The sequence below is a fragment of the Leopardus geoffroyi genome, chromosome A1, assembly GCF_018350155.1.
Source record: "Leopardus geoffroyi isolate Oge1 chromosome A1, O.geoffroyi_Oge1_pat1.0, whole genome shotgun sequence".
In the NCBI taxonomy this organism is placed as follows: Eukaryota; Metazoa; Chordata; class Mammalia; order Carnivora; family Felidae; genus Leopardus; species Leopardus geoffroyi.
In genome coordinates this window covers 232220058-232247890 of record NC_059326.1, presented here as the reverse complement: position 1 = coordinate 232247890, position 27833 = coordinate 232220058, and the positions used below count along the sequence as shown (strand labels likewise).

Below are 27833 nucleotides of genomic sequence, written 5' to 3'. Positions count from 1 at the left end.
GTGTCTCCCTCTCTCTCTGCCCCTCCCCCGCTGATGCTCTGTCTCTCTCCCTCTCAAATATGAATAAATGTTAAAAAAAATTTTTTTTTAAATCCATCCTGTCCTGGATTCCAGATACCCTTTCCTTTACCCATCCCTTCTGCTTGTTCTAATTAAGCCCCACAGAATTCATTATATGAAAAGAAAATGCAATCTCCCACTTCCTAGATTACTCTATATTTAAATGACTCACCTTTGGAATAGCTACCTTGACTGACTAGTAATATTCTTTACACTTTATACCAAGAATGTCATATAAAAAAAAAAAAAAAACCACTATGCACTGCTTTTATTGTAATCCCTCCATCACTTTACCATTGTTTTCTACACCGAACGGTCCTCCTTGTTATTATTTTCTTGTATTCAAAAACATCGTGACCGCAACACAGCATGTATACATCCGTCCATCAGCAATCTCTGGTGTTTCACCAACAACGTCCACTATTCCATACAACCCACCACATAAAATGTACGTAGAATGATTGCTGGCAGGAGGCAAAACAGAATCTGCATTCCCAGCCAGCCACCACAAGGCCAGGCAGTTAGTACTAGGTTCCTGGGAGTCAGCGTGAAGGGGACTTTGGGAATGATGGGCATGTCCCCAGGATAACGGGAAATCAATTATCCAGAGACAGAAGAATGGGCAAAGCTCTTCCCAAACCATCAGGGGAGTACTCTGGAGAAAGAGAAAGGGCATTACTCAAACATATATCATCTATGAATCTACGAAAGCAAGTGTGAAAGTATACACTAGACCTAGATGGGACTAACCAGACATAAGGAAGTTGGCTTAAGAAGAGGAAGAAGGAGTTCAACTGGCTTCTGAAACCTCAGACAGGACTTGGGAGGTTCAGGCAAAGAATATCCAAGATTCAAATGGCATGCCTATAGTAGTGGGCACAGTGGAGCTAGGACTCAAACAAACGGGCTGGTACATGTTGATCTATTGGTGAAAAACCTTCCAGTACATTCAGTGGGACTTCATAATGAAAGAAGCATAAGCCTTAAAGCATTAGGAACTGGAAAGAGTGACAAGACATGTTGCAGTGTGTGGCTGAAGGGGATAGAAAAGGGAAGTTAGAACAGAGGGCAACATGAATTCACAAAATCACCGTATCCACTGGAGAAACTAAATTGCTACGTATTGTCAGCCTGTTCAGTTTACGTAGTGACCTGGGAAGGGAACTGATAGCAGATAACCATTCCACAACGTTTTTGTTCTATGTGGACAGAAGCTTCACATGCTCAATAAAAGTCAAATGACACAACTATGTTTCTGAAACATGCCTGTACTCAGTTTCGCCAACAGTCTAGCATTAACAGAGTTTATCAATCTTTCTTTAAATGAATTTCCCCGCATGCAAGCACGATGCGTACTGAAATAAGGATGTAAAATCTCTAAAGTAAAACTCATCTGAAAAAAGTAGGAGAGAACATTTCCTAACTTTTTTCTTTTTTGTAAATAAATTTTTTTAAGTTTATTTATTCATTTTGAGAGAGACAGAAACAGCGTGAATGCGGGAGGGGCACAGAGAGAGGGAGAGAGAAAGAATCACAAGCAGGCTCCCAGCACTGTCAGCACAGGGCCCAACACGGGGCTCGAACTCACGAAACCTTAAGATCATGACCTGAGCCAAAACCAAGAGATAGACCCTTAACCGACTGAGCCACCCAGGCACCCCCTAACAATTTTTTTTTTCACCTAGTAGGACCTGATTCAAAATTATCATCTACTGTCTTTCTTTTTTAACTGTGTGAGAGCTAAAAGGATACCCAACTCTCTTGTCACAGTGAAATGAAAATTTATTACGTAATTAGTTTAGGAAAACACATATTACATGCATAAATAGACATCATTATAATCATCGTATTTCACTGTAATAATATTTGAGACTAAGGGATATCATCAAATAAAATTAATTTCATTTACAATAAATGAAGCATAAGATAGGGAAAACTTTACTCAGCTGCATTCAAGATCTAGCAATTCACTGTGAGTAAAAAAAAAAAATTACTTTCATCAAAGATAATAGTTTTTCTCTAGCTCTTTTGCTGATGCCTGCCCAATATATTCTCTCTAAATGGGCATAAGATTTTAAAATGTCCCTCTGATTCGATTTTATAACACAGATCTCCATTCAGTGTTTGAAATATCATGGATCTTGCATAAATATTAAGATGGAAATATGTCCATTTTCAAATGTTTATAAGTCATTGGCTTGATAAATGCTTTTACCGTCTACTAACCATAACATAAGACCTTGGTAACATTCTTTACTAGAAATCTACAAGCAAATGCACCAAGAAACTCATCCAAAAACCTCAGCAAAACCAATGATCTGTTCATTAGAAAAATTTATATATATATATATATATATATATGTATAAATACATATAAATATATATATTTATATATGTATAAATATATATACATATATAATTACATATGTGTGTGTGTGTGTATATATATGTGTATGTATGTATATATATATATATATATGTATGTATATATATATATATATATATATATATATATATATATATATATACATATATATGCGCCACAGGTAATCATTCACAACCAAGAGAAGAATTTTTCTATGAATCAGGGAAGGGTTTTGAGTTAGCAGATCCTGAAATTAATCCCAGCTTTGTGATTGTACCTTGGGAAAGTTACTTGACTTCTGTTTCTCAATTTTATCTATTAAATGGTACTAAAACCATGCAGGGTCTCCATCATGACCAACACAAGATTCAAAAACCACCCAGTACAGTGCCTGACACAAAGAAAGACTACTCTAAATAGTACACCACTTCAAGGATGGCTGTTCGATAAATATGACACTGCTTCATAGATGGGTCTCAATCTTGGGTAACTCTTTACCACCCAAAGCTCAGTCCACTTGAGAAAAACAGAGGAGAGCTGATCACCACGAGACAGGATGGATCTTTAAGCAGGTAGACATTGGACCCAAATGAATCTGTGACTTGTATTTTTCAAATGATAAATCAACCACCACTTGATTTATCCAATAAGTGCTTCCCATAAGTGACTACTTTTAAGAAGCAGCTTTCAGAAAATGCCTTCTTTACACAGGATTTCATTACTGAATAACAAAGCCTTTGACCAGGACAGAGGAAGCTGTACCAACCATAAGAACTGGATTTCTCAGTGTCTAGGGTTCCTCACTTATTAGATGGGAGTGCTACATAATCCAGCGACAATGGTCACTGAACACAGACACCTTACGGCCTCAGGGATGTCAAACGATGGAAGGAAAGGAATCCACACACTTTGTGACACACACAGAAAACAAATAAGGATCAAAAAAGTAATAATAAACCTAGAAGAGCTTAATTTAATGCAATGCATGTGTTGGAAGATGAAAAAATAGCATCTCGTTAACATTAATTGCATTAAATTCAGCATTTTTATAATACTTTTGTCCTCTTTTTTTCTTCCAGTTGGCAAGGTGTCAAAAGGGAATAAAGAGGACTTCCAGATGGTTGGTCTAAGCAAATTGGGTGGAATTTCCCTTTAAGTAAAATGGGAAATATATGCATTAGAAGCCCTGCAGAGCACCTATCGAATCAAAACGACTACTGTCTGCATCGTTCTAATTCACTCACTGGTTTATGGCCTCGCTCTATTGCAGGGAGTTTCTCAAATACACATTACACTCTCCAGTGCTAGAGCTGGGATCAGATCTCCAAGTTAGTTCAGAGATATACACTGTGAAATCTTCCCTCGCTAGGCAACTGTCTTCTTTGGATCACAGCCGAGAAAGTACGGCAGCAAAATAATAGTAATAATAATAATAATAATAATAATAATGATGATGATGCTTTTTTAATTGCATTCTTTCAAGGGCAACTCTAAGCTATGCTCACTCAGCTCAATAAACAATGTGGGTTGGGGCGCCTGGGTGGCTCCATCGGTGGAGCGTCCGACTTGGGCTCAGGTCATGATCTCACAGTTCAAGGGTCCAAGCCCCGCGTCGGGCTCTGTGCTGACGGCTCGGAGTCTGGAGCCTGCTTCGGATTCTGTGTCTCCCTCTCTCTCTGCCCCTCCCCCTCTCGTTCTCTCTCTCTCTCTCTCTCTCTCTCTCTGTCTCTCAAAAATAAATAAACATTATGGGGTGCCTGGGTGGCTTAGTCGGTTGAGCGTCTGACTTTGGCTCAGGTCACGATCTCACAGTTCGTGGGTCCAAGCCCCGCGTCGGGCTCTGTGCTGACGGCTCGGAGCCTGGAGCCTGCTTCGGATTCTGTGCCTCCTTCTCTCTCTACCCCTCCCCCGCTCCCACTCTGTCTCACTCTGTCTCTCAAAAATAAATAAATGTTAAAAAAAATTTTTTTTTTTAATCAATGTGGGTTTCAGGGATAACACCGTAAAGATTCTCACTGTGTCCTTCCAAGCGTACATTTCACTCTAATCCTTGTGTTGTTTGGGAGAGCTACCAGTAAAAATTAGGGACACAGATGTAATGATGGTCGAGGGTCATCATATCGTAAATCAATTCTCAAAGCTCTTCTCTTGCCTGTAGTTGGGGGATTGGATTTTATTTGTCCCAGTCTTTCACCCTAAAATCCAGGAGCACATATGGAGCACCTGGGCGGTTTGGTCGGTTGAGTCTCCAACTCTTGATTTTGGCTCCGGTCAGGATCTCACAGTTCATGAGTTTGAGCCCCGCAGTGGGCTGTTTGCTGATGGCACAGAGTCTGCTTGGGATTCTCTCTTCTCTCTCTCTCTGATCCTACCCCACCTGCGTGCTCACTCTCTCTCTCTCTCTCTCTCTCTCTCTCTCTCTCAAAATAAATAAACATTTAAAAAATAAAAATAAAATCCAGGAGCACATAAATGAGAGGTAAAAGCTTGAATTGGAAATACAGGGGGGTCAGGGAAGACAGAGATGGCAGCCGTGGCCATCCACTCCAACCCTTTTCTGATTACTGCTAACTACAGGATAAACCTCAAAGTCATTACTCATCAAAGGCAGGCCCCACACTTCCCAGCACTTAGATCCAGGTGGAGGCGAGGCTCCAGCAGCCTCCACGAAAGAGAGAGCAAACGCCACTGTGGCATCCTGCTTGCCAGCCTCCACTCAGGGCTATCTCCCTGGATGGAAGCTACTGGCATGAGGTCAGGAATCCTGTCAAAGGCAACATGGAAATAGCACTGCATCAAGTCCAAGGCCTGGCGTTCACAGATATGTGCTAACACAAGTACACACAGTGTTTTCGAGACTTGTATTTGTCCTGTTTCTAATTTAGTAGAGTGCGTTTCGACCAATAGTTCAAAATCAACGGCGATGTTATTCCCTCTGCCTGGGAACATTTAGCAACGTCTGGAGACAATTTTCGCTGTCACAACTGGGGGACACTACTGACATCTAGTGAGTAGAGATTGGGGATCCTGATAAACATCCTGTAACACACAGGAAAGCCCCCCCCCCCATCCCGCTAAAAAGAAAGAAACTATCCAACCCAAAACGTCAGTAGTGCTGAGAATGAGAAACTCCGCTTTAGACGGATTTTTTAAGATGCAATTAAATAGCTTATGCATTGTAAAGAGGAAAAGAATGGCTAAGACCATTACCGGATGTAATCATCAGCCCCCTCTCGAGATTCCAATCAAAGTCCCGCCACTTACTGGAAATTCCTGCTATGCAATAGGAAATGTCCTTTATCATTCACAGGTGACATCTGCTCTCCCGAGTCCACAAATACTGAGAGCGCACTAAACGGTAAGCCGCTTACCACTGAAACTTTTCTTAGCTCCTAAAACAGGAAGCCTGGTATAGTCATTGCACAACTTCCTAATTACTTTGTAAATACTGTACAGATTCACTCTTTCTTCTGCCACGTGAAATATAAGGGAGGCAATTTACATACCGCATTTCAACTCTCCGCCGTATTATTTTAAGATGCTGCTGCTTTTATTCTTTACCCGTAAGAAGTCACACTAGAGTAAATAAAAACAGTTGGACACAATTCACAGACAAGTTTTTCAAAGAGCGCATTCTTAACATCATACGACTTCTAATTAAATATGCTATCCTACTGGATTGTGTATGCAGAACGCATTTCCCATTTCCACTTATGCCCATCATCTGCTTTGTTAAAACTTTTTTTTTTTAATTTCGCACATAAATCTGTATTGATTCAAGTCTTAAGTGGGATCCCATTTTGTACATTGTTCTCCACTGATTCTGGTTATTCTTCAGCACTACCTGTAATTTGCAAAATAGCAATGGACCCTCGCTTCTTGTACCTTTCAAACGAGTAAGGATGACCAGTGAAGGTTCAGTTCACCTGACTACATAACTGCATTCCTCCCTCTTGAGGCATCTTCCTTCACTCTTACACTATTTCTTAATCACCACCGATCCTGGGATCCACACATCCTGTGCCTACTAGCCATTCTGATTGATAATCTCATTTTTAAATTTATTAAAGTTCTCCTATCTTGGCTCAGGCTTATGTCATAAGTTATCATTGACGGGGGGGGGGGGGGGGCTTAAACAACAAACATTTATTCTCACAGTTCTGGAGGCTAGGAAGTCCAAGACCAAAGGTGTGAGCACATTTGGTGTCTGGTGAGGGTCTGTTTCTTGGTTCCCAGACTGCTGTCTTCACTCTGGGTTGTCCCAGGGCAGACGGGGAAGAGAGGTGGTGAAGGAGAAAGCCATCTGTCTTGTGTTTCTTTTATAAGAACACTAATTCCATTTATGAGGGCTTGGCCATCATCTCCCCAAATCGCCTCCTCCCAACACCATCACACTGGGGGTTAGAAATTCAACACACGAACTTCACAAGGACACAAACGTTCAGTCCATTACACCTCCCATATGCAAGATAGAGAAAATAAGGGCACACTTTCCAATCATCCATGTTCCTTGCCTCTGTAACAATGTTATTTGGTTCCAGTGGGTAATTACCAGAAGCCTTCCTATGACTGCAATCAATTTGCTTGCCATTTGCTAATAATTCCTGCCACCCAACAGGGGTGTTCTTTCTCCTTATCACACAACGACTGCCCCTCTAGATGACATACACTGAGGCACACTAAGCTGTAATTTCCCTAGGAATGGGAACCCTTATATCTATGTCTTCATACACCAAAGAATACTAAACTAGCAGTAAACACAACTCCCGATGTCAATGAGAACATGTAATGGGGTAGAAAGTCCCTGAGACTACCATTGGTGCTAAGAGGGACTCAGAGAGGTAACAAGCATCTTAACCATTCGGGATAAAGTAAGGACAAAGAGAATATTTAGCCTGGATGGCTCAGTCAGTTAAGCATCTGACTCTTGATTTCGGCTCAGGTCCCGATCTCAAGACTCATGAGTTCGAGACCCATGTCGGGCTCTGCACTGACAGTGTGGAGCCTGCTTGAGATTCCCTCTCTCCCCCTCTCCCTTTGCCCCTCCCCCTCTCGTGCTCTCTCTCTCTCTCTCAAAATAAACAAACTTAAAAAATAAAAAGGAACGTCTAGCCAGACTCTGTCTCACCTGGGAAGTAAGGACAGAGGCAGAGAAAGGACAGTGCAAAGTCCTCTGCACAGTTGTGCTAAGAGAGGAAAAAATACACCTCTGAGCTGAGGATCAAAGGGGCCAAGACAACGCCAGTCTTCAGATGATGACTCTCCAGCTGCCCCGATCCCTAAGCACAACTGGGCAACCTCGTCCGTCACTGTGCCGACCCACGGGGTCACAGCAGACCATACGCCAGCCTGCCGGTGCCCTGACAGCAAGGATCCCTGTTCCCGGGGCCCACATGCACGCGACACGCATGGGAGATTTATATGTCCGTAAGCGACACCCAAATGACTTCTGTTTGTTCGTCTCGGGAGCCTTCCATGTCCTCAAGAATCCGTGTACGACAAGATATGGAAAAGCTCAACGAGACCTATACAGAACTGGCCAAATCAAATCAAGCTTTCAGAAGACAAAATCAGGAACAACTTTTGTGAGTCTGTAGCGTCACAGGGAGAAAAGCCAAGACTAGAATAGGCGCTTTCTGATGTGCCTCCCCAAAGCCCTATTCATACACCCGCAGCCAAACCACTGGCCCAGGATGTGCGCCCCAGACACCACCCTGATTCCAGATGAGTTCTAATAAAGGAGGGCGTTCGCTCCGGGCAACACCATCCCCTTTCTCCTCGGTGCTATGTGCTGGTGCACACGCACGTGTTCCCTTGGGAACCACAGGCAAAGCACAGGAGCCCTTCGAACGGTGGAACTCATGGAAACTCATGGAAACCCTCACCTTTGCCACTGGTTCATGGGTATGACCCCATGCAAGTTATTCCTGCTCCGTTCAGCACCCCACCAATTTCCTCCTTAGAGGTAACAGCGGTGGCCTTCGCCAGCACAGGGGTGCTGGGAGGCCGTATTATACTCACTCCCTCTGTTTATACAACACCTCTTAAATCAAAATGTAGGCATTTACCAGTATAATTTACCTTAATTATAGTATTTGCCATCACCCATAATGCACAAGACAACTATGGAATTTGCACACATGGAAAAGGAAACTGGAACAGAGGCAGCATTTTTTTTTCACTTGTCCAGGGTTACTCCCATGCTAGAGAGAAGGGGAAATATTAAATATATCAAGTACCGAAGGGCAGACTTAAGGATTTCTAATCCACTGCTAGTGAATGTTTATCTCCTAAGAAGAGGAAATTTAAAAGGAGAATGAATGTTATCAGAAGACAGTCAGAAAGGATTCCTCACATCAGGAAGCAATGGTCGGGGGAGTAGAGGGGTCTATATCCCTTGCATGAGTTACTTTAAGCCCTTGAAAGAAATTCAAAGGCTCTCTGAGAATCTTACTTGTAACCAGACCTCTGCTAAGTCTAGAACAGTCAGGTTGGAATTCATGCCCCCAAATACCCACACCGTCATACTTTTGCAAGCTCAGTGCCAATCAGGACCATTTTTTTTTTAACTTATTTGTTTATTTTGAGAAAGACAGAGAGAGCGTGAGCAGGAGCAGAGAGGGAAGGAGAGAATCCCAAACAGGCTCTGCAGTGTCAGCACCGAGCCTGACGCGGGGCTTGAACTCACAAATTGCCAGATCATGCCCCGAGCCAAAACCGAGAGTCGAAACCAAGAATCGGTTGCTCAACCAACTTAGCCACCCAGGCGCCCCTTACGGGACCATTTTCTAGAAGCTGCTTCTCTTCTGCCTACATAACCATTGTTAACAATCTAATAGACACGCTTCTAGATCTTTCTCCATTGTTCATCTCATCACAAACACATGTATATAGACTTGGAAGAGGGTCTTCCTGCTTTATAAAATAGGGCCTACTTTTCTCACTGAGTATTATAAAAATCTCTTCAACTTCACCAGATTTAAATGAATCTTTAAATGGATGCACCATATCTGAGGCGTTCTTATAATCTAATCGATACACAGCCTTTAATTCTTGATACGTACTCAACATGCAAGTTGTTTTTTGAGTGTGTTTTGCGTTTTGGTTTTGATTTTGGGGTTTTTTTTGTTGTTGTTTTGTTTTTTTTTTGTTTTTTTGTTTTTTTACAGGGGTCACTGAAAACAATGCTACTATATAAACCCCCAATACACAGACCCTTCTCTATGTGTGCTGGCGTTTTTATTTTGTAATCTGTATTCCCAGAAGTGGTACTACTGGGTCAAAGGGTTTGTATATTTATCGTAGGAACTGTCAGACTGCTTTCCCCAAAAATGTAAGCAATTCACATTTCTGTCAGGAATGGGTGTGAGTCCCCTTTATCAGCATCTCTACGAGTAGTGTTTTTATTTTTCCTTTCTCTCTCTCTCTCTCTCTTTTTTTTTTTTTTTTTTTGCCTGTCAGAAAAATGGCATTTCACTATCCTAACAGTCACGGATGGATCATCATTTCATGTACTTACTGGACATCAGAATTCACTCATATTTGGGCGCCTGTGTGGCTCAGTCAGTTAGGCGTCTGACTTCAGCTCAAGTCATGATCACCTGGTCTGTGAGTTCAAGGCTCGGGCTGGGCTCTGTGCTGACAGCTCTGAGTCTGGAGCCTACTTCAGATTCTGCTTCTCCCTCTCTCTCTGCCCCTCCCCCACTCATGCTCTCTCTCTCAAATAAACTTAAAAAAATTTTTTTTTAAATTGACTCATATTCGATTCCCTATTCATATCTTTGCCCATTCATTTGAAGGTTGTTCGAACCTGTATAGATTAGAGATATATCTATCACATGTGTTGCAAAATACTGTCTCTAGGTAATATTTGACTTGTTAGATTGTTTCTATTAGCTTTTGGCATAGATTTTTCTTAATGACAACCAAATCACATTCTAGCTTTTCTGTTGCCAAAGAAGAGGAAGAAATAAGCAGAAAATTCCCAGTCTGCAGCTGCTAAAATTAATACTAGAGATCCAGTGAAATGTAAACTTGAAAAGAATCCAGTATAAATAAAATGACATGTCCAGAAATGCCTTCCTTCTTCACCATCAGCACAAAGGCTGTCCCTACCCTTCCCTGGCCGACAGGAACTCCATGGCACAGAAAGTCACTAACGTGGCTGGTCTGATGCCATGCGGTGGATGCCACGAATGGGCCACTCTGTCATTCCAAAATCTGGGCAAGGCATTGCCCAGAGAGCTTTCAGCTTCCAGTCCTACTCTGCGCTGACCGAAGGAGGACTCCTCCAACAGAACACACAGGGATCCCATAGGATACGTTTCGCCCAGAACCCGTCTCCAGCGTGAGGAGAATCCGGCACCCTGAGAGGGGAGCAGTGTGCTTGTGCCTATGAGACGGGGTGAATCTGGAGGGAGGACGGACTCTCTGTTCCTTTAAAAATGGCACATGGGATCTTTTTCTCCACCTTAGGGATAAAGCAAAAAGAAAGCTAACAGTGGGGTGTGCCCACCAAAGAACGGGGTTCTTTCATTTTCGTTAAGAGTTTTTGTTGCCTGGTTCTGCCATCTCCCAGCATTTTGCGAGTGATCATGTCATGAGCTTTTCTGCTAGGTGGTAACGATCATTCCACCTGCAGAATTCCACCCTCCCCGGCATCTTTCAGGGTCGCTGGCTTTTTGTATCCTGTTGAATTTTTATCAGACTAGGATGGCTATCGACAATAACAGGAGATGTTTTATGGTGTTTCTAATCTCAAAAGTGGTGGAATAAAATTAGTCTTAAAACCGACAAGGGAACCCCCTTTCACCTCCCTGACCCCATCCCAAAGCCTGGGTCAGCTATAAACCTTGTTATAACCTCAGGTGAGGTGTTCATGGGCCTCACAGACAGCTGTGAGCAGTCATCAAAAGCCCTGATCAGTTGCGGTAAGTTCCACCTTGATCTTCTGCTGCCCTCCGTGAGCTCTGCCTCCCCCATTTGAGAAGAGGCATCAGCACGACACGTACACCTGAGATCTGGACACCACGGTGCAGCAGACAAGGGAAACCACACATGAGAATTCAGACTGACTGTGACGTAAGGTGCTGCGGGTTTGCTTCCGACCCCCAACCGACCTGTTCCAAACGGCACTCCTGAGAGGCGACTCTCCATCTCCAAATATAGCACTCATTTTAAAACTCGGATCTAGTATAGACCACAGTGCCTACAGCTGAAATGGCAATGCTGTACTGTAGACTTCAATTGGCTACGAGGGTAGATCCTAGGTTAAATATTCGGGAAAAAATTCAACAATAATAATAAAGGGGCCAGGAGGGTATTCGGGGAGGTCATGGGTATGTTGACGTCCCTAACGCTCACAATGGCTTCACAAAGTCATCAACGTAGGTACATATACATTAGATACAGTCTTTTTATTGGCTTTTGTCAGTCCATCGCACCTCAACAAAGTGAGATCTTGGGACACCTGGGTGGCTCAGTCGGTTGAGCATCCGACTTCAGCTCCGGTCATGATCTCACGGATCACGAGTTCAAGCCCCTCATCGGGCTCGCTGCTGTCAGCGCAGAGCCCGCTTTGGATCCTCTGTCCCCCTCTCTCTCTGCCCCTGTCCCACTTGTGCTCTCTCTCTCTCAAAAATGAACACTGAAAAATAAATGGACTTAAAAATGAGATCTCTTAGGTTATGTACATGCCACTTTCCATACGTTGGCATTTGACCCGTGAAACGATCCACTGGCAAAAATAACTTACTCTTCAGTTGAGCTTATCTATTTTAACCATGGCTGGGTCACCGTGCCTTACAAGTTCGGTGTGTCCTTTCCACAGAGCTCTCAGTGCAGATGCTGGATGCTTGACACCCATTCCTTCTCAACGTCCAGCCCTGTATCCCGGTTTACGGGAGAAGACAGCTGCCTGAGGGAATCTTAATGGCCAGTGTCAATCTTATTTTCACTAACCACGAGAAGGGTGAGCTTTCAACTGTGCATTAATAAGCCAGATGCATTTCTCTCTGATAGAAAATCAAAGTTCTAAGCCACTGATAAAACTCTGATGACACCCTGGGCTTCCCTGCTTTGATCCTCTAACAAAAGGTGTGAACGATGCGAGCGGGGTTCACTAAACTCCTCACCTGAAATCCAACACTGAGTGGCTCTCTGGCCTGCATCACTATTCCCTGTGTTGTTATTAAGACCACGTCTGGTCTCCTACCCAGCACATTGTGAATGTTCACAGAGATTGATTCAGTCAACAGGTGTGCTGCCCGGAGCCAGAACTGAGGCCAAGAACATGAAATATGGCAGCGAAAATACTCAAAGGGCCTCTTAAATACTGACCTTTCACTAACCCAAGGTCCCCAGGAAAAAAAGATATAATAATTAAAAGAGCAGGAGGAGAAAACAGTAGGGCAGACTTTTATGTCAGAAGGTAGCATTTTGGTAACAAGGGAAACTGGCTAGATCGTTAAAACCTGTGTCTTGCCTGGCCCCGAGCCTCCCAAGACTCAGCTGGGGAAGGAAGAGACCGCATTTACGAAAAACAGCCTGAACTGCTAATTGGAAGAAAAAAAGCAGACTAAAAGCTGACAAGAACTCCCATGGCAGACTTCACTGTAAGAACCCGACCTTATATTCTCTAGAACCAAAATGGCATTTGATGTTACAACCATGCAGAATTCTGCTACTAAGATGTGAAAAGAAATCTCTCTCAAGGGGAGAACTGCCTTTGGGACTTTTTGTCACTTTTAAGATCACCCCCGAAGTATCAAAGCACTACACTATCCAGTGAAATACTATGAAGGGCTCTCCAAAGATGCTAGGACCCTCCCCACAGTCCTGTCTGCGGCACCCTCCGGGGTCCTAGGGGAGAGCCCTGGACTTTAATACTGTGGGTATGCCAATGATTCCCAACTATTATCTCTTGTTCCAATCATTCCCAGATAGTCCGGACTCACATAGCTATCTGCCCATTCTCTCCAACTGGATGACCAATGACACCTGTCAACCTAAAATTAACATGGCCCTAGGAGAATTCTTGTTTTTCCCTCTAAAACCTGTGCCTGCCCCCACCCCAGGACTTCTGTCTCAGTAAATGGCCCACCATCCAGTGAATTTCTCATGTCCAAAATCCACATTCATTCTTAATTTTTCTTCCTCTCTCCCCCAATGCCCAAGCCATCAGAGTACCATTGACTCTGCTTCTAAAAACATGCCAAACCCATCTAGTGTTCTCCGTCTCCACCAATAACCCCCTGATCTGTGCCACCATCACGCCTTATTCAGTCACGTACAGTGACCTTCCAGCTGGTCTTCCAATGGTAACTATAACAATTTTGAATGACAATTTAAAAACGCAAACAAGGGGTGCCTGGGTGCCTCAGTCAGTTCAGCGTCCGACTCTTGATCTCAGCATGGGTCATGATCTCACGGTTCACGAGTTCAAGCGCCTCGTTGGGCTCTGCACTGCAGTGTGGAGCCTGCTTGGGAGTCTCTCTCTCTCTCCCCCTCTCCCTCCGCCCCTCCCCTGCTCTCTTTCTCAAAAATAAATAAATACACTTGACAACAAATGTTTAAAAAAATGCAAACAAAATCGTGACCCTCCACGGTTTCTACCAAGGCCTCTCAATGCCCATAATGAACATCCATTTTGTGTCCTGCCCTATAAAGCCCTACACGCTCTAACTCGTGCCCACCACCACGATCAACCACAACGCTCTCGCCTTCTCACTACACACAGGCCACTCCAAAGCTGTCCCCTACTCCCTATCACATGAACCCATCTGAGTTCTCTGCACAGCACTTACCACTGCATGCCAGCCTTCTTATGTATTGTGATATAATTTTTGGTTATCGTCAAACTGTCCCCCCTAAAATGTATATGCTCCATGACAACTGGGAGCCTGTCTTCTTTACCGGTGTACTTCCAATGCCTGAAACAGTCTTCTCCGCTGTATGTGCTCAGTAAATGTCTGTTTGGTGATGAAGAGGTGGGACGGATATAGGTTATTTCACCTTGCCGCTTTCCTTGCCATTTTCAAGAAAAGGGGTTGGTGTTTTACATCAATAATAGAAACAGAATTTCCAATCAGACATTAATCGGGATGCCCGTGAGTCCTTGATGACCCCCACATTCAGGAAAAGATGCTTCAGGGACATTTGTTTATACAGATGTTTATCCATGAGGGATCTGTGTTTGAGATTAACCACCAATCATGTGTTTTCCGCAAGAAAATTACACAGTGAGAGTGGGTTCCAACCCTCAAAATATCCGCTCGCTCAGTGAAATAAAACCAAGACACTATTTGCAGAAACCCATGGTAGCTTTAGTTCGCACTGTTGAAAACAGGCGGGTTCTACTGCTTTACAATTCTTTTCCACAATATTCCGCAACGGGAGCCACCTCGGTGACCTTCACAAAATAAAGGGGGTGAAACTCACACTGAATGAAGAAGTGATAGGTTATCCACCGGCTCTGCCATCCGGGTAACCTTGGCATGACCTAGGCACGTTTCTTAACCTCTCTATGCCTCAGTTTTCTCATCTCTAAACCGGGGATGACATCAGAACCGGTTTTTGTATGGCTGTTGAGAAGATGAAATGACGAAGGGAGAGCAGCTATGCCAGTGTCTGGGATACAGGGGACACTCTAGTGATTGGAGCCGTATTACGAATTATTACCAGTGGTTCATATAATGTTTCGTATTATCAAGTGTTGGAGAAGCTTAGTTCAACTTGTATTGTCTTTGCTGCATTGTGAAAGACTGTTGAATGGCTGCACTTGTGAACTCGTCCAAGCCTTCCTTCAGACCCAAACAGGGCTGAGTACCAATGGCAGGGAGAGGTGTTCTAGGAATATTTACATTGTGCACTTTCTACACGCAGGGAACTGGCCTGGGCTCAGGCAAAGGAGAAGAAGCTACTCTAAACCAATCAAGTCTCCACAAACCATGCACCTGTGGGTAATGTTACTTGTACGTGTATCTATCCGACCAGGTACGATTTAAGAAAACAAAAATCACTTTGTAAATGCTCTGCCATGAGACAGTCTGTGAATAAGAAAACAAGAGGTTCTTGGGTGGCTCAGTCAGCTAAGCGTTCGACTCTTGGTTTCAGCTCAGGTCATGATATCATGGTTCATGGGTTCAAGTCCCACATCAGGCTCCATGCTGAGAGCAGGAGCCTGCTTGGGATTCTCTCTCTCCCTCTCTCTCTCTGTCCTTCCCTGTCTCATTCTCGTTCTCTCTCTCTCTCTTTCAAAATAAACAAATACAGAGTCAAAGCTAGAATATATACAAGACACTGATGCTCGGTTCACTGAAGATACTTTAGAATGAGCACTAATCAAGGGAGTATGTGGTCATTCACAAGCTTCACTCGTTCCTTCTTGTTGGCGCCTACTGTATGCCTGGCCTGTGGATACATCCTATCTGATGCTCCCAGCTGTAAACACAATGGCAGCATGTTCAGGGATGGCTGATAAAAAAAGGTCGGTGACTGTCCACACTGTCCAGTGAAAAACGTGTGTGTGTGTGTGTGTGTGTGTGTGTGTGTGTGTGTGTGTGTACATGTGCGCGTCCACATCCGCATGTGCTTGTAGGACCGAATTAGTGACAGATCATTTATTCAAAAGAAGCTGAGTAGCTATGGTTTTCCTCTATTTGGTGGATACTTCAGTAGCTCTCAATTACTTTACCAAAAATTTATAAGGTTAGGCTACAGCACACTGTTTTAGACATTTATTTCATGCATTGCAACCGTGACTTAGTGGCCTTTGTAAGTCGTAATAATAGTGTGATCTCTGTCTACATCTATACCTATAAACCTATATACCTATATATCTACATGTATATATCTGTGTCTATATCTGTATCTATGCCCGTCTATATCTATACCTCTATGTCCATACACTTACCTCTGTCTACCTACATCTTTCTAGATCTACGGCTTTATCTACATCTATCTATAAATACATTTATATATACACACACACATACATACATTCAGCTAACACAGATTTGTGCTCCCAGCATGGCAGGGACCCCATAAAAGACACATCAATGCTGTTTTTTGAACCTGCACATTTCGATAACTAATTTACAGGAAACACGACTTCAGGGTTCTAAGCTTGGCTCAGCTCCATGACCTTACAGTCATGCCATGCTGTGCTATTTTTACATTTAAGAATATGTACTCCTTGAAGATGATACTGATGAAATTCTCTGTGATACTGACAGGAGGTCCAAATGCTGAGTGTAAGAAATGTAAATGCCAGGAAGGAACTGACATCCGATCCTACCATGTGGGGCGGGGCGGGGGGAGCCACTGGTCTCGGTGCTATTTAACTACAGTCACCTTCTTTTTACGGCATCTTCACACGTTATAGACAGCCATTAGGGAGAAGGAGACTTTGGAGGGACCACACACTCTTTCCTCCCTAAGATACAGCATGAATAATGTTCACTTATATTGGAAGATGTCAAAGACTACTCCGAAGGCAGTAGACCAGACTATTCAGGCTGGACAATTTTGGGACAGGCTAGAATGGCTTCAGCAAATCTAATCATTTAATTATTGTAAATTCATGAAACAAACATCTTCAACGTAGCACATTTTTATTGCACTCTTAAGGACCATTAGAGTTAAGTTATGTTTTACAAAAAAATTCAGTCTAAAATCACTTCATTAAATACCACACACGTAATGAGCGGTTATTGCGTGCCACAGTGTTAACTACCCGGGAAGATAAACACAATCAAGCCAAGGGCTTCACAGTCTGAAGAGAAGACTATACATGTACAAAAATAACAGTGAATCCGACTTTAAACTGCCATTGTGGGGACATGCCCAAAAGTGCACGGACACAGAGGAGGTGCAACCTAATTCATTTGATCGTGGAGAGGGAACAGAGGTTCCAGAGAGGTAACAGGTGAACTGAGAAATAGTGAACTCGCAAATATTGATCCACCTGATGATACTGGGAAAATTATACCAAACATAGCAAACTCTATTTGGAAGTAGAGGGGAAATAATCCCATCCCTTCGTTGTGCAGACAAGCTCATAGACTTCCACCTCTGTGCGCAAATTAAAAAGAGAGTTTTTCTCACCCAGTTTGGAAAATCCCAAGAGATCTATCCATCTATCCACCCATCACCCATCGTCACCTCTACAAATCCATCCATTCAACAAATAATTATTGACAGGTTTTTACTTCCTGGGCTTTTCTCCATGCCTGGAGATGGACCAGTGGTCAAAATAAGCAAAAATCAGGGGTGCCTGGGTGGATCAGTCGGTTAAGCGTCCAACTTCGGCTCAGGTCACGATCTCGCGGTCCGTGAGTCCGAGCCCTGCATCGGGCTCTGTGCTGACAGCTCAGAGCCTGAAGCCTGCTTCAGAATCTGACCCCCTCTCTCTCTGTCCCCTCCCCAGCTCATGTTCTGTCTCTCAAAAAATAAACGTTAAAATTTTTTTTTTTAAATAAGCAAAAATCTCTGCCCTCATGGAGCTTACATTGGGGGGAGGGCAGAAATTATGCAAATGGGAAGGATGGTGAGAAAGAGGTGAGGCCAAAGCACTGAGCCCAGGACTCCTGTGGTTGGAGGGCAAGGGGATGAGAGTGGAGGAAAGAGGAAATGGCCAGAGATGTTTAGGGATCGTACCGGAGAAACGTGGTACCCGGAAACCAGATGAGCAAAATGCTTCAAGGAGGTGGGAGGGAATGCAGCTGACTGGCTGACTGCCAAGTGTGATGCTGTGCAAGTCTTGACCCTTAGGGTCAGCAACATGGCTGTAACTGGTGACCTGAAGAGGCAGTAGTGATGGAAGACTGAGCAGTCAACGTGGGTTCAAGAGGAACTGCAAACACAGGAATTAAGGACAAGAAATACAGGCAAGTGCTTTTAAGGAGTTTTTCTGTTAAAACAAAGAAAGGAACAGGAAAAGGAGAGAGAAAAGAGACAAGAGAAAAGAAAAGAAAAGAAAAGAAAAGAAAAGAAAAGAAAAGAAAAGAAAAGAAAAGAAGAGAAGAGAAGAGAAAAGAAAAAGAAAGAAAAGAAAAGAAAAGAAAAGAAAAGAAAGAAAAGAAAGAAAAAAAGAAAAGAAAAAAGAAAAGAAAAGAAAGAAAAAAGAAAAGAAAGAAAAAAAAGAAAAGAAAAAAGAAAAGAAAAAAAGAAAAGAAAGAAAAAAAAGAAGAAAAAAAGAAAAGAAAAGAAAAGAAAAGAGAAAAGAAAAAAGAAAAGAAAAGAAAAGAAAAGAAAAGAAAAGAAAAGAAAAGAAAAGAAAAAAGAAAAGAGACGTGGGTTGTAGCTGAGGAGAAATTAAGGTCACGGGTCATTTTTCTTTAAGGTGGTAGATGTGCCCATTCTTACTGGAAAGATCCAGCAGAAAGGGGAAAATAAACACTTATGATGCCGGAAAGAAAGGGAAGAATAATTTAAGTGTTATCCTGGAGTGGGAGAGAAGGAATGGGGTATTGGTGCCCCAGCTGGGGGCATGGCCTCAACTAGAATTAAGTCAGGGTGGCCACCAGGTGAGACGGGTGCTTGGCCAGCTTGAGAATGTACCTTTCTTTCAGGCAGGAGGTGGCTTTCTATGGAGGAAGGAGGAGCATTTCTCAAAAGGAGGAGCACAGCCTCTGAGCTATGAGCAAAGAAGTCATGTCCCACAATAAAAAAAAAAAAAAAAATATTCTGAGCTTGATAAAAACTTAGCTGTACCCACCTAATTTGTGAATGCTGGAAATATAAAATCGGATGACTATTCTTAGATCCTGTCATATAAAAATACAGTGGTATTTACTTCCCAGAATCTCCTGACCATCTTTCCAACCTTTGCTTTTTCTGCTTTGGTTTAACCAATAATGGGTACTGTCCAAGCTTTAAGCAAAAGCAAATGAAGCAAAATGACTCTGATCCCTTTGTGGCCTGGAAGGCTAAAAAAGACACAAACACACATGAAAACCACATGAAAAGCTCCAGTGGATAAAACACGAACTGATTAGGTTTGCAGCCCCGAAGCTATAGAAGCCTCTCCAGTACGCTGATCTGGAGGCTGCAACGCAGGAAAACCCCAAGTCCCATGAAATTTAAAAATCCAAACACGGGGTCATATTTAGACCCTTAGGAAAGTTCCGCCAAAAAAGATCTTACGCACAGTTTAATCAAGGGGGCAGTATCCTTACATGCACATGTAAATCTTCAAATCCAAGCAATTAACCCCACACACGTCTGCCCCTCTACTGGGTGCGTGAGAATGAACAGCACACTCAGGCCATCCCCATCCTGCCTCAAACACAAAGCAAAGGGAAAAAAATGGATCCTGAACTTGACCACACATCTGTGATTCACAAATATTTAGAGTGGTCATAAAACCAGAACAAAACATACTTGGCAGGCACTCACCTACACAAACCAGGAAAAGGGCCAAAATCCCATACGAGAGAGAAAGCAAGGTTTCCCCTGCACCATAATGGGAATTCCGACGCATTCTAATGTGGAGAGTGGAGGCAGACAATTGACCCATCAGTGAACTTGGGACACTGCATGTGACCAAGCAAATCAGACCTGCACAAGCCTCTCCACATCACCTCCTGGAGATTTCTCCATCAGGCTGACAAGGCAACAGGAAAGGAATAATAAGGAATGGAGTCCACAGCTTTAATATTTCTGATATTATTAAGAATGACAGGCTTAATCTCTCTCCTAAAATACAACCACTCAGCAGGTCTAAGCAAGTGATGCACTTGTGTAGGTGCATAGAAATGCACCACAAATAACACAAAATAAAATCCCAATCAGCATGATGGTCCCAACTGAAACACTGAGAGCAGCTCAGTGAGCACATTTGTTTTCCTATTCAGTCTTTTTCTCTCCAAGAACTCAGTCCAGTGTCTCACTGCCTGTTCCCACTCTCACATGCTGTCCTTTCACTTTCCTTATTTTACAGCCAAGAAATCTAGAACACCAGGAAAAGGAAAGCTAGAGACCTGAGTTGTCTCTGGATCCGTCTTTGGATCTGTCCAAAGCCAGGTTAGTCTCCATCACAAAAAGAGAAACCTAGCTAATTCTCTGTCTTCTGGAACATACAAACCATGAAACCACTGTTGCAGGCACATGGAATTCACAATTAAGTTAATATTTTAGGTGAGTGCTCTAAACTCAACAAGTGAGGACACCATCCAATACGTACGTGATTCGACCAGCGCTGTCTGTCTTGCACTCAAAACACATCACGGTTAATGCAAACCCCCGAAGTTAGGCACAAACAAGAAACAAGAGGAAAAGCACTGTGATGATGTCTTAATCATATCCAGCCTAATGCGTCAAGTTCTATTATACAAAAAGTACTGATACAAAGTTATTAAAAATATAGGTAAAAGCTGTATAACATCTCAAAATGCAAAACTAAACCTTTCCCTAACCAAAAGAGGATTGATTAATAAAAGAAAGTATTTCAGACGTCTGACTGTAAACCTGATTTCTATTTGCAGGATGAAGCAATGTACAGCTGAGACCCCCTCCTTTATACAAAGATTTTAGTTGAACATTTTCATTAGAGTAAAATTGGAGGTTGATTTTTGTCAGTGAGGAAAAAGAAAGACAGGCTATAACTATGAGATAAATTACAAAGTGCAGGATCTATTTTTAAATAACTGAACTGTTCTATGAATTCCAGGGATGAATATTTGTAGTAATAGCATGAGAAAGGAAAGGAAAAACCTTACTAAATCCCTAAGCGCTGGATGGTGTCATTATGAAAAAATATATATATATGGCAACACTGAAATAAACTTCTTTAAATTTAAAACGATAAAGTCAACAAGCTAATGAAGGGGAGAAAAACTAATGACAAAGAGTTAGTATTCTTAAAAACAAATTCCGTTAAAATCTATAAGAAAAGTGCTGAATTTCAATAGCTAAACAAGCATAAAGACAAACAGTTCTCTCACATATGTATGTTCCCTCTCTCCTTCCTTCTCAAAGTAATGGTTAATTATCACACAATTAAAAAATAATCAGCCAAATAACATAATCAGTAAATAATGAATCATAGAAAAAGAAAGGAATACTATCAAATCGACACAAAAAAACTGATGATGACGCTCAGTGATAGAGAGGTTTTAGCAAAACAAACTCTCTCACATATTACTGGGGAAGTATTAGTATCTACAACACTTTGCAAAGCCAATTGGCGATCTTATTAAAACTGCTTGGTTTTAGGGGCGCCTGGGTGGCGCAGTCGGTTAAGCGTCCGACTTCAGCCAGGTCACGATCTCGCGGTCCGTGAGTTCGAGCCCCGCGTCGGGCTCTGGGCTGATGGCTCAGAGCCTGGAGCCTGTTTCCGATTCTGTGTCTCCCTCTCTCTCTGCCCCTCCCCCGTTCATGCTCTGTCTCTCTCTGTCCCAAAAATAAATAAACGTTGAAAAAAAAAAAATTTAAAAAAAAAAAAAAAAAAAACTGCTTGGTTTTGAAACAGCCAACAGCGGCTATTCTGACCTAATGAATGATTGAACCTGCAGTTAAAAGAAAGCTTGACGAGAGTGGCTACTATTATTCATGAAGCATATACTTTATGTGCCCAACGTCTCGTCTTCACAATGTAGCTCATAGTGTGAGCTACACGCAGCTGGAAAGCAGGGTTAGAATCCAGGTGGATGTGTACTACCCCCCCTTGGCCTGATTGTCTCGGCACTGTCCGTGGGTTTGTTAATGTATATGTCCAGCAAGAAAAGAAGCGGTAAATTGCATTATAGTGTCTCTACATGATAGAATATTGTAATGCATTAAAATGAGACTTATTAACAATTTTTGGTAATATGATACATCATCATATGCATATGATAGGAAAAGCGTATAACAAGTGAAAAAGCAATCATGAAAAATTTTATGTTTACTGTTATTTCAACTCTGTACATTCTTTACCAAAAACATATTGGGGCGCCTGGGTGGCTCAGTTAGTTAAGCATCTGACTTCAGCTCAGTTCATGATCTCGCAGTTCAAGAGTTCGAGTCCCACATCAGGCTGTGGGCTGACAGCTCAGATCCTGGAGCCTGCTTCAGATTCTGTATCTCCCTCTCTCTCTGCCCCTCCCCCTGTCGTGCTCACTCTGTCTCTCTCTCTCTCTCTCTCTCTCTCTCTCTCTCTCTCTCAAAAATAAATATAAAAAACTTTTATAGTATATATATATATATATATATATATACACACATATATATACACTATATATATATAAAATATATACATATATATACACTATATATATATAAAGTATATATATATATAAAGTATATATATATAAATATAGTATATATATATATATACATATATATATATATATATATATATATATATATATATATATATATAAAGACTGCATGAAATGACAATGGTGTTTGTCTTTGTCAAAGTCATTATGGGTGAAATTTTCCCCTTCTTTTACATAATGTCTTTTTTTTAATGTGTATTTATTTTTGAGAGACAGACAGAGCACAAGTGGAAAAGGAACAGGGAGAGAGGGAGACACAGAAACCGAAGCAGGCTCCAGGCTTCGAGCTGTCAGCACAGAGCCCAAAGCGAGGCTCAAACCCACAAAGTGTGAGCTCATGACCTGAGCCAAAGTTGGACACTGAAGAGCTGCCCAGACGCCCCCCTTTTTACATAATTTTTATGACGAGCATTGACTTCTTCCTTTCTTTTTCATTTTTTATTTTTTTAGATTGTGAAAGTATAATACTCCTCAATAATTTTGAGAGTGTATGTGTGACTCAAAAAAAGGCAAGTATCCTCAAACCTAGAGATAATCCATTTAGAGTCTGATACATATTGATACATGTTCTAGTAGACTCTATAACACACATGTATTTATGTGCACAGATTTTGTGTGTGTGTGTGTGTGTGTGTGTGTGTGTGTGTGTGTGTAAGAGGAATGGAATTTTATTAAATATGTTATTTTGCAACCTGATTTTTTCCAGTTAATAAGGTACCATTATATAGCTTTCTGTTACTATTATAATCTAAATGTACCTTTTTATATTATTGCTATTAAACTATTTGGTTCTCCCTTGCCCATGTTTTTTTTCTTTTTTTTTTTTTTTAACTTTTTTTTTTTAACTTTTTTTTTTTTCAACGTTCATCCATCTTTTTTTTTTTTTTTTTTTTTCAACGTTTATTTATTTTCGGGACAGAGAGAGACAGAGCATGAACGGGGGAGGGGCAGAGAGAGAGGGAGACACAGAATCGGAAACAGGCTCCAGGCTCTGAGCCATCAGCCCAGAGCCCGACGCGGGGCTCAAACTCACGGACTGCGAGATCGTGACCTGGCTGAAGTCGGACGCTTAACCGACTGCGCCACCCAGGCGCCCCTAACGTTCATCCATCTTTGGGACAGAGAGAGACAGAGCACGAACGGGGGAGGGGCAGAGAGAGAGGGAGACACAGAATCGGAAACAGGCTCCAGGCTCTGAGCCATCAGCCCAGAGCCCGACGCGGGGCTCGAACTCATGGACCGCGAGATCGTGACCTGGCTGAAGTCGGACGCTTAACCGACTGCGCCACCCAGGCGCCCCTTGCCCATGTTTTTTGATGATAACCAGTCCAATCGTCAGATAGGCCTTCAGGTGTCAGAAGTATCCTTCTGTAAGAAAAAGTTAGGTACGCAAAACACAGAACCATCTCGTGTGATGCGTGTGGCAAAGGAGATCGCCATGTTACCCCGCGATTTAACTATGTCAACTTTGTTCCAACTTGACTCTTACTAACATCTGGCTTTGCTCATAATAAAAGAGACAGATTTGGTACCAGAGCACTTTTGAGCAACACAATTATCAGACAGCCCAAAATCATTGCATGTTTGCCCTAATAAGTATAAGCAAGAGTATGTTTAAGGGTACAAAATAAAAACGTCACATTGAGAAACAGTACAGACACCAAAAGAGGAAATGCTATCTGAACCCATTTCGTAAAAGAGCTATACGTTCTAGACTGACAAAATACACTGAAGGAACAATGTTTGTCAAGGCTGCTTTGAGCAAAGCTGTCGTCTAGGGGCTGGAATCGCATTAATACACTTGGGTGGAGCACTGGATACTGAATGCACTTACTCTAAGGGGTAGGTTTTGCAGTTACAGTAGACTTCATTAAAAGTCACTTATTAGGGGCGCCTGGGTGGCGCAGTCGGTTGGACGTCCGACTTCAGCCAGGTCACGATCTCGCGGTCCATGAGTTCGAGCCCCGCGTCGGGCTCTGGGCTGATGGCTCAGAGCCTGGAGCCTGTTTCCGATTCTGTGTCTCCCTCTCTCTCTGCCCCTCCCCCGTTCATGCTCTGTCTCTCTCTGTCCCAAAAATAAATAAACGTTGAAAAAAAAAAAATTAAAAAAAAAAAAAAAAAAGTCACTTATTAAATCTGAGCATCCAAGCTAAATTCTGTTAAAGAACTCATACCTATTGGCCACTGAAACACACTCGTTCTCCCCAGTGGTGTGAGGTCTTTGAGCATTGTAAGTGTGCAGATCAGGGCTCAGGAAGCTACAGCCTGGGGGCCAAATCCAGCTTAGTGGTCTTTGTAAATAAGGTTTTACTAGAACAGAGCCACACAGCCACACTTGCTCATTTACGTCTCATCTGCAAATCCTAAAATATTCACTACGCCACCCTTTTAAGAAAAAGTTTGCCCTCTCCTGATTTAGATTGCTGTTTGAAAAACAAACTTCTTAATACTTATCGTGAGCTTTTCTTTTTTTTTTTTTTATGATTGTGACCTTCTCCTTAAGGACATGAGTATTTCTAGTAAGGGAAAAAATTAAAAAGCGTGTCTGCCTTATTCTCAGAAGGCATTGCTAGTTCTGTGAGGCAGTACTCTGTTAGGGTTAAGAACATGGGTTCAGGGGCGCCCGGGTGGCTCATTTGGTTAAGCCTCTAACTTCGGCTCAGGTCATGATCTCACGGTTTGTGGGTTCAAGTCATGTTGGGTTCTGCACTGACAGCACAGGGCCTGCTTGGGATTCTCTCTCTCCCTCTCTCTCTGCCCCGCCTTCTCTCTCTCTCTCTCACTCTCTCTCTCAAAAATAAATAAATAAACATTTTTTAAAAAGAAAAAAAAAAAAAGAACATGGGTTCCAATTCCATCTCTACCTCTGACTACCTGTGAAATCTTGAGCAGATTACTTAACCTCTCCGTGTCTCGGTTCCTTTCTGAAAGCCTGCTCGTTCACTGCCATTTTTAACAGCAGAGGCAAGTGTTGCTACGTCATAAGCTATCACCCTCTCCATCTATACAGCCATCGGTTTCCTCGTTTCCCATTGAGGTGTCTGACTTACCAAGGAGGGAAGGGGGGGAGCGTTTCCTCGATCATGTATCACACTAGGGATCCACAGCACCTGCACTCACACACCAGCACTGCAAAAAAGAAGAGACAAAAAAATAGATCCTATGAGCCCATGTTACAGGAGGCGGTGGTCACTGTTTACCAATTCTAGAAAGTTCCATCAACGCCTTGCACAACCAGCGCAAGCTGCTTTAGCAGTGAAGACTGAAAGCAAAGCGACCCAGGACAGCTTGGAAATCACAACACCATGATCCTAGCCTAATATCCCATGCACCGATGGGTCTCTCTCTTCAGAAAATTAGAAATAAAAATTCAAATGCGGTCAACATATGCAAACAAGTCCCATGAAACGACCACAAGGACCATCATTTCAAACCCGTGTGAATTACATTAAGCATTGTGAACATCAGATTCAGATTGGTTGTGTGAATTTACCCACTTTACGGTGGCTCTTTAATCCCATTTTGGAGACTGTATTGTACTTAAGTAACGCATTTGAAAAATAAGAGATAAAGGCAGAAGGTATAGAATAAACTATACCAAAAATCTGAGCTTCTACTTTTATTTACACGTTAATATATATGACGCACAATGTGAGACTTTATAAGGAAAAGAACTGTAAACCATAAAATCAAGTAATCTCATTCGACCAAGTAATCTCTACCCAAACTCCTCGGTTTCATACTAAAATCCTAAAAACTTGAACGATGATGTGACAGACTAATGCAAGACACCAGCCTCCCTAGAACAATGTATGCCAGAAGTCGAAGAAATAGGTTACTTTCAATTTCCGATTCATAAAGAGACATGTCCGTTTGTACCAAAGGATGCCTGTTACTTCAAATACTGCCCCTCATGGCCCCACGCTTACTCTGTTGTCCTAGTTCATGTGGTTTCTTTCTACTCTCCCAGCTCGTCAGCTCCTGGCTGCCATAAGCCTGGAACACACTGATGCTGCCTATCCTAATACATACCCTTGGGTAGCAGCTGAGAATAATTATGAGAAAAAAAAGGCAAGAACTTCCTGGAACATTCTGGAACATTCTGGCTATTCCTCTATGCAACGATTCCCACACTGTCTACTTCAGTAATTACCTAAAGACCATCTGCCTGCAGAAAATCAAATGAATTACAGCATCTGGAAGTTTGTAAAATTTTGTATCTGGTGAAATCAGCCTTTTGGAAGTCCCGAGGTTCAGAGGCCAGAGGGTAGCCGGTGGCTAAGTGACACTGTGTCTCCGTGAGGCTCCTTGCCTCCATGAGGTGCTTTCGGTTCGTTCACAGGAAACAAAGGGGGCAAATCCAAGGCGACACATTCAGAATTGCCCAGAAACGCGCGCGCACAGCACAGGTGCGCTCCCACACTGCAGCACAGCCAAGCCCAGTGTGGTCCCGGCTGAGTGCTTGAAAGCCCATGACATCATCCTTTGGAAAAGAGGAGGTACAGATGCGAATCCTTGAGGCCAAAAGAGGAGTAAGGGAGCTCTCCCCAAGGTGAGAAGGCATGCTCAGCCCAGGAAAAATTCCTAGGACTGGCCAATTCCTTTCTCCCACCCCAATAACATCTCCTTTGGGTGTGGCAACAGACACGTTAGTTGGAACTTCTTTATAAAATGGCGTGTTTCAATACACCAACCTGTCCTCCGGCGCCCTAAAATCTGCTTTAAAATGAGCACCAACGTTTCTTTGTTTACGTCTTAATCAAGATTTAAGTGACAGGGTTGGACACAGCCACCCGTTAGTGCCAGGAATTCCTGGCAATGTCTATAGACCCGCATGTGTCAGAATTAAACTTAAAACAGGGCTGATAATTAGGTCTGGAGGCTGAGTTCTCCTATCCTCCCTCAGTGAGGTCACAAATTAGCTGATGTGGTCCCTCAGCTAGGACATCCAAGGGCCACGCCTGCGGAGGATGGCCAGCCTCTTAAGTGGTGAAAGACACGAAGGCCAAAAAGGACACCGTAAGAATTCAGAATCGACGCCACCAGATAAACAGTGCAGGGAGAGGACGTCCCTGCTCACTCCAGGCAGGGACAGCCACAGCATGGACGGCCGGAGACTCCAGCTCCAACTTTCTGGCTTCAAAATC

The 27833-nt window shown here is 42.7% G+C and overlaps 1 protein-coding gene across 11 annotated transcripts in view; it reads right to left on the bottom strand.

Moving 5' to 3' along the window:
- SEMA5A (semaphorin 5A) overlaps positions 1 to 27833 on the bottom strand; it is a 484035-nt gene that overhangs the window by 349251 nt on the left and 106951 nt on the right. For 6 of the 11 annotated variants that reach the window (XM_045442243.1, XM_045442302.1, XM_045442252.1 and 3 more), the window contains exon 2: positions 25737 to 25815. The gene's annotated coding sequence lies outside the window, so the exon portion shown is untranslated. Of the gene's footprint in view, positions 1 to 5689; positions 5801 to 5931; positions 6002 to 25736; positions 25816 to 27088; positions 27101 to 27833 lie in introns of those variants that run through there. The other 5 variants (XM_045442320.1, XM_045442261.1, XM_045442275.1 and 2 more) reach the window with 3 other exon arrangements.